Raw genomic sequence first — 7,737 nt, 5'->3', positions numbered from 1 at the left:
ATTACTCCACACATCAACCGCTATCCATCATGCATCTAGAGTATTAAGTTCATAAGAACAGAGTAATGCTTTAAGTAAGATGACATGATGTAGAGGGATAAACTCATGCAATATGATATAAAACCCATACTTTTATCCTCGATGGCAACAATGCAATACGTGCCTTGCTGCCCCTGCTGTCACTGGGAAAGGACACCGCAAGATTGAACCCAAAGCTAAGCAGTTCTCCCATTGCAAGAAAGATCAATCTAGTAGGCCAAACCAAACTGATAATTTGAAGAGACTTGCAAACATAAACCAATCATACATAAAAGAATTCAGAGGAGATTCAAATATTGTTCATAGATAAACTTGATCATAAACCCATAATTCATCGAATGTCGACAAACACACCGCAAAAGAAGATTACATCGAATAGATCTCCAAGAAGATCAAGGAGAACTTTGTATTGAGATCCAAAGAGAGAGAAGAAGCCATGCAGCTAATAACTATGGACCCGAAGGTCTGAAGTAAACTACTCACACATCACCGGAGAGGCCATGGAGTTGATGTAGAGGCCCTCCGTGATCAATGCCCCCTCCGGTGGAGCTCCGGAAAAGGCCCCAAGATGGGATCTCTCGGGTACAGAAGGTTGCGGTGGTGGAATTAGGTTTTCATGGTGCTCCTGGATGTTTGCAGGGTACGTGGACTTATATAGGAGGAAGAAGTACGTCGGTGGAGCAACGAGGGTCCCACGAGGGTGGAGGGCGCGCCCAGGGGGGTAGGCGCCCCCCTGCCTCGTGGCCTCCTCGATTGTTTCTTGACGCCCACTCCAAGTCTCCTGGATCACGTTTGTTGAGAAAATCATGTTCCTAAAGGTTTCATTCCATTTGGACTCCGTTTGATATTCCTTTTCTGCAAAACACTGAAATAGGAAAAAAACAGCAATTTGGGTTGGGCCTCCGGTTAATAGGTTAGTCCCAAAAATAATATAAAAGTGTATAATAAAGCCCATTAAACATCCAAAATATATAATATAATAGCATGGAGCAATAAAAAATTATAGATACGTTGGAGACGTATCAAGCATCCCCAAGCTTAAATCCTGCTCGTCCTCGAGTAGGTAAATGATAAAAGAAGAATTTTTGATGTGGAATGCTTTCTAACATATATCTCAATGTAATTTTTCTTTATTGTGGCATGAATTTTCAGATCCGAAAGATTCAACATAAAAGTTTAATATTGACATAAGAATAATAATACTTCAAGCATACTAACTAAGCAATCATGTCTTGTCAAAATAACATGGCCAAAGAAAGTTATCCCTACAAAATCATATAGTCTGGCTATGATCTATCTTCACCACACAAAATATTTAAATCATGCACAGCCCCGATGACAAGCCAAGCAATTGTTTCATACTTTTGATGTTCTCAAACTTTTTCAATCTTCACGCAATATATGAGCGTGAGCCATGGATATAGCACTATATGTGGAATAGAATGGTGGTTGTGGAGAAGACAAAAAAGGAGAAGATAGTCTCACATCAACTAGGCGTATCAATGGGCTATGGAGATGCCCATCAATATGTATCGATGTGAGTGAGTAGGGATTGCCATGCAACGGATGCACTAGAGCTATAAGTATATGAAAGCTCAACAAAAGAAACTAAGTGGGTGTGCATCCAACTCGCTTGCTCATGAACAACTAGGGCATTTTTAGGAAGCCCATCATTGGAATATACAAGCCAAGTTCTATAATGAAAAATTCCCACTAGTATATGAAAGTGATATCATAGGATACTCTCTATCATGAAGATCATGGTGCTACTTTGAAGCACAAGTGTGGAAAAAGGATAGTAGCATTGTCCCTTCTCTCTTTTCCTCTCATTCATTTTTTTATTTGGGACTTTTCTCTTTTTATGGCCTCTTTTTTTCGTTCGGAGTCTCATCCCGACTTGTGGGGGAATCATAGTCTCCATCATCCTTTCCTCACTTGGGACAATGCTCTAATAATGATGATCATCAAACTTTATTTACTTACAACTCAAAAATTACAACTCAATACTTAGAACAAAATATGACTCTATGTGAATGCCTCCGGCGGTGTACCGGGATGTGCAATGATGCATGAGTGACATGTATGAGGAATTATGAACGGTGGATTTGCCACAATTACGATGTCAACTTCATGATCATGCAAGCAATATGACAATGATGAAGCGTGTCATAATAACGGAACGGTGGAAAGTTGCATGGCAATATATCTTAGGATGGCTATGGAAATGCCATAATAGGTAGGTATGCACTACAAAAAAATACACTTCCGTGATGATACATGTTTGTCACAGTAGGTCGCGTTTTCTGTCATGCATGTACATCCATGACGATTTTATGACAGAATCAAGATAGTCATACCTGTGCTGTCGTAGAAGTGTTCCATGACATTACCAAAATTATCATCACTGAAGTGTCCACTTCCATGACAATAAATCGTGCATCACAGAAGTGCTTTCGTCAAGGGTGACCGACACATGGCATCCACCGTAACGGAACACCGTTAAGCTATCGGGTCGGGTTTTGGATCCGATAACCCGTTAACAGCCCCGACCAATGGGGATTTTCCACATGTAAAATCATCATTGGCTGGAGGAGACACGTGTCAGGTCCGCGTTGGCACAGGTGTCACTCATCCAATGGGTGAGACGCGCCTATGATATGTTGACACGTGGACCGGCCCATCAAGTTTAAATGGGCCGGCCCAACTGAAGGCCCACAAGATTTTGCGGACCATAATGGGCCGGCCCAGCTAAAGGCCCACAAGATTTTGCGGACCATAATGGGATGGCCCAGCTAAAGGCCCACAAGATTTTGCGGGCCATAATGGGCCAGCCCAGGTAAATGCCCACAAGATTTTTGCGTGCCATAATGGGCCGGCCCAGGTAAAGGCTTACAAGATTCTTGCGGATCATAATGTGCCGGCCCAGCTAAAGGCCCACAAGATTTCACCAACATTAATGGGCCGACCGAGCTGTAGGCCCACAAGATTTTGAGGACCCTAGTAGGCCGGCCCATTAATTGGCTGCCATGTTTTGGGCGAAATGTCGGCCCATATTTGATCCGGTCCATTAATGGCCTGCCACGCTCCGGGCCTAATAGTGACCCATATAAGATCCGGCCCGTTAAAAGCCTACCACGTTCTGGGCCAAATTACGACCCAGATCAGGTCCGGCCTTTTAAGAGGCTTTGGGCTCAATTATGGCCCATATCAGATGCGGCCCGTCAACTGGACACTATGCTTTTAGGCCCACTTGCTAAAGGCCCACTTAGTAATTCGACCTGATATTAGTTTTGGCTTGTTAAGGGCTCGTTTAACATTTTGGCCCTACATTAATTTTGGCCTGTTAAAAGCCCGTCATATAGTTGGGCCTAACTACAGCCCGGTTTGCATCCGGCCTGCTCGCAGCCGATATCTGATTGGGCCAAACAAGGACCGAGACAATTTTGGCCTGTTAAAAGCCCGTGATTTGATTCGCACAATCATGGGTCGGGGTTCATTTCGGGCTGCTGCCAGCCCGTGAGCTGTTCGGCATGTTTCAGGCCCAACCTACATCGTGATTGCATGACGGCCCATTTATGTACCGTAATTTTACGGTTTGGCCGGTTTACTGCGAAGACTGGATATATATACAGTAAAATAACTGCAGCATCATGAATAAGAAAAAACCTAGACTATACAATAAAGAAATTATGGGATATTACATCCACTGGGCATCAAAGTTTGCCACTATGATAATAAAGCACAAGCAGACAATAGATTACATACACTGGGCATCAAAGATCGCCACCAATGCAAATAAACACGCTGACAAAATAATATACAAAACCGACATCACTTCAATAGAGTTCAAGAAAGGTTAGCCCTGCTGGGGAGCTGCAGCGCAAGCAGCTGAGCAAGATGATGAGATTGCAATTGTTCAACACTTATATCTTCCTCACTCTGAAAGATAAACAAGCAGATAAATGACAGGTTTTGCACATAGAAGTATGAATGCTGACAATTCATCACATTTCTTACTGACGAATAAAGTGACACAATTTAAAATTGCATTAACACAATATGGTATTGTTCAGGTCAAGACATGGCAGGAAATGACATTGTGAAGGAGTTGGCAGCTTCACGACACCACTGGATTACAGATCAAGAACTCATAAGTATCAATGGTTAGTGTGCTGTCAATTTATACCATTTCAGATTGGCAAATAAAGAGACGGTTTAAATAATAGTAGAATGATATGACATTGTTCATAGTTAAGACATTGCAGAATATGACATTGTGCTATAGTGGGTAGGTTCACCACACCACTTGATTACGGATGAAGAACAGAAGCATACATGCAGTGCAAAAGAAGATCACTTTCTCTGTATACTTTAATTTACATGGTATGAAGAAGGAACTTGGTTGTACAACTGAAAACTTAAATTGAGAAAGGACAAACTTTTGTTTATGAACTACATAATAAACTTTAAACAAGCAATTTGATGCAAACACCAAAAATAAACAGCTGTTGCAGTCATGCCTAACCAAATATATACAACAAAGTTTGAAGGCTTGAGATGGACAAACTTACATTATTGGTGAAGACAGGCTCTATAAAGGCCTTGTCCATGTTGATGGGGTGGCAATTCAAGAAGTTACCATAGAATCTTCTTCAAAAGCATTGTTGTCGGTGTCAAAACCGGCGGATCTCGGGTAGGGGGTCCCGAACTGTGCGTCTAGGCCGGATGGTAACAGGAGGCAGGGAACACAATGTTTTACCCAGGTTCGGGCCCTCTTGATGGAGGTAAAACCCTACGTCCTGCTTGATTAATATTGATGATATGGGTAGTACAAGAGTAGATCTACCACGAGATCAAGGAGGCTAAACCCTAGAAGCTAGCCTATGGTATGATTGTTGTATATGGAGTTGATTGCCTATGGACTACAACCCTCCGGTTTATATAGACACCGGATAGGGTTAGGGTTACATAGAGTCGGTTACAATGGTAGGAGATCTTGAATATCCACATCGCCAAGCTTGCCTTCCACGCCAAGGAATGTCCCATCCGGACACGGGATGAAGTCTTCAATCTTGTATCTTCATAGTCCTGGAGTCCGGCTGAAGGTATAGTCCGGCTACCCGAACACCCCCTAATCTAGGACTCCCTCAGTAGCCCCCGAACCAGGCTTCAATGACGACGAGTCCGGCGCGCAGATTGTTCGGCATTGCAAGGCGGGTTCTTCTCCAAATCTTGTGTACTTGTAGGAATAATGTTCGATTTTTGTAATGTAGTGCTCCTCGGCTTCCACGCCCAATAATGGCCGTCTTCCATGTGTCAAACAAATGCGAAAAGTCGAGGCGTTTTTACATCCACACCCCTAGCCGTATAAATGAGCCGCCTATTTAACGGGATGGGGATTTAGGTCCAGACCACATCTTCTACTTTCCGCGAGTTATCATCAGAGCGCTTCCAGCAAAGGTCCATTCCAACATGACCAGCCATCGCAGCTCCTCCCCTCGCCCCTCCGGTCCCAAACCCGGGGACTGGGAGAGTTGCACCATCCCGCATAGCGAGTTAGTGTCGCTTCAGGCCAAGGGATTTCTCCCTCAGGCATACATGGTCCCGGTCCGAGCCGGTCTCGCCACCTACAATGGCGGAAAACAAGCGGAGAGCACCCCCAATCCTTCTAAAGGAGAGCGGGTGTGCCTCGTCCCCTATCTAATAAGGGGACTGGGATTTCCAATTCATCCATTTCTCCGCGGGCTTCTGGAGTTCTACGGCCTCCAGCTACACAATCTCACGCCCGCCTCCGTATTGCATATTGCGGGTTTCGTAGCCCTTTGCGAGCTATTTTTAGGCGTTGAGGCTCATTCGCGCTGTGGAAGAGGTTATTCTGCCTGGTGCCCCGTTCTCAAGAGGGGTCTATATACCAAGTGGGCGGAGCCGAAGTATGGCGCATCACCGAGACCGGATACTTATCCGGAACCCCAAAGAAGGCGTCCGACGACTGGCCTTCGGAATGGTTTTACATAGATGACGTCCCGCTACCGGACCCTATCCGGGTCGGTCTCCCTGAGTTCAGCAGTGCTCCATTGAAGAAACGCTTGAGCTTGCGTCCACGGAGCTCTCAGAGAGAAAGCGACAGAGACGTCCTTTACCTGATGGGCCGAATAAGACTGTTGGCTCATTCCGGACTAACCATGATTGGAGTCATGGCCGCATGCATTATGCGGGGGGTGCAGCCGCTTCAATATAGAGGCCACCCCATGTGGGATTTCAATGGGGAGGATGATGCCACACGTTACGGTCGTAAGGGGCCGGCCTCAGCTGCCGCCTTAGTAAAGATCTTATCCTCTTTGTACAAGGGAGAAAAGGAGGAATTCCTCCGCGTCAACCCGCGGGCCAGATTCAGTATGTACGATCCTCCAAGTTGGGAAAGTGAACAATTGCGCTTGCCCGTTTGTTTTATACTCCCATGATTAGATAAGTAGTCTAACGACTTCAATGCAGGAACTACGACAGGAGGTAAAGGATATAAACAGCCGCCCTCCACAGCCCGAGGACCCAGAACGGTCCCTCAATCCGGACTCCGAAGAGGATCCGAACATATCGGTGGAGCTTATCGATGGGGTGTTCCATCAGCTAAGAAAGGACAATACCTTGGTAGCCATTATGGCGGATTACCCAGGGTTAATCCCGGCCTCCCAGGTGACAGAAACCGGGGTCTTATTCCCTTGAAATAGATTCCATCCTCACGTAGCCCGGTGTTTCTGACGATAGCCGTGTTTTGCAGGGGAGATTTCCGAGGCAGGAGGCCGAACCTACGGCGGCTAGCCAACGAGGGGCCGCAGGGCCCCGTGGGGCAAAAAGGAATGTAGTCCGGACTGAGATGCCGGCGCAAAGGTATAGTGCACCCTCTGTTTCCCTGGGGTTATTCTGTCAGGGCATATTAACATTCGTGCTATCTTCAGAACGAAGAGACCTCGCCGGACTACATCCGGAGAGGTTGCCAATCGCGCCTCCACCAGCCAGGCTCCAACGTCTGGCGAGGAAGCAGAGGCGAGCACAAGGCGCGCACCAGACACTCCTCCGACAGAGGATGCGGACAGGCTGTCTGCCACAAATTCTAAAGTGGAGAGTGCCATGAACCACAGGCGTCGCCGGACAATTCTACGAGACGCTTGTTTCTCCCAAGAGGCTTTAGATGCCTTTAATTCGGGAGATGTGTACCTCCGTGCCGCTCAAAATGGTTTAGCCAGAGCCACGGAGCAGTATGTAAAAGACATATGGGTAAGAAAATTTTGGTTAAATAAATAAATATATATATATATATGCCAGTAGCCCCCGAGACTTGAAGCAGTTAGAGCAACTGATTTAAGGATCATTTAATATGCAGCTTCTTAGAGAGAAGAATACCGTACTGTCCCAGGAGCTGGAAAAGTGCAAGGCCCAACTAGAGGCCGCACTAGCCGCAGCAGGGGAGCCCAAAGAGACCCCCTCAGGTAAGATACACTTCGAAAGATTAGTATTGTGCGGTGTGGGTGCAAATCTGACAAATCATATTGCAAATGGCGCCGGACTCGATCCGGACAAGCAACAACTCTTACGCCAGCTAAAGGCCGGTGAGAGTACGTTGACAAAGGTGAGGCGAGAGAAGAATGATCTTTAGGACGCCAACACCAAGCTGGACGTCGAACTTAAAGATGTTCGTGGCCA

Source organism: Triticum aestivum, chromosome 6A (assembly GCF_018294505.1).
Source record: "Triticum aestivum cultivar Chinese Spring chromosome 6A, IWGSC CS RefSeq v2.1, whole genome shotgun sequence".
NCBI lineage: Eukaryota > Viridiplantae > Streptophyta > Magnoliopsida > Poales > Poaceae > Triticum > Triticum aestivum.
This window is presented reverse-complemented; position numbering follows the sequence as displayed.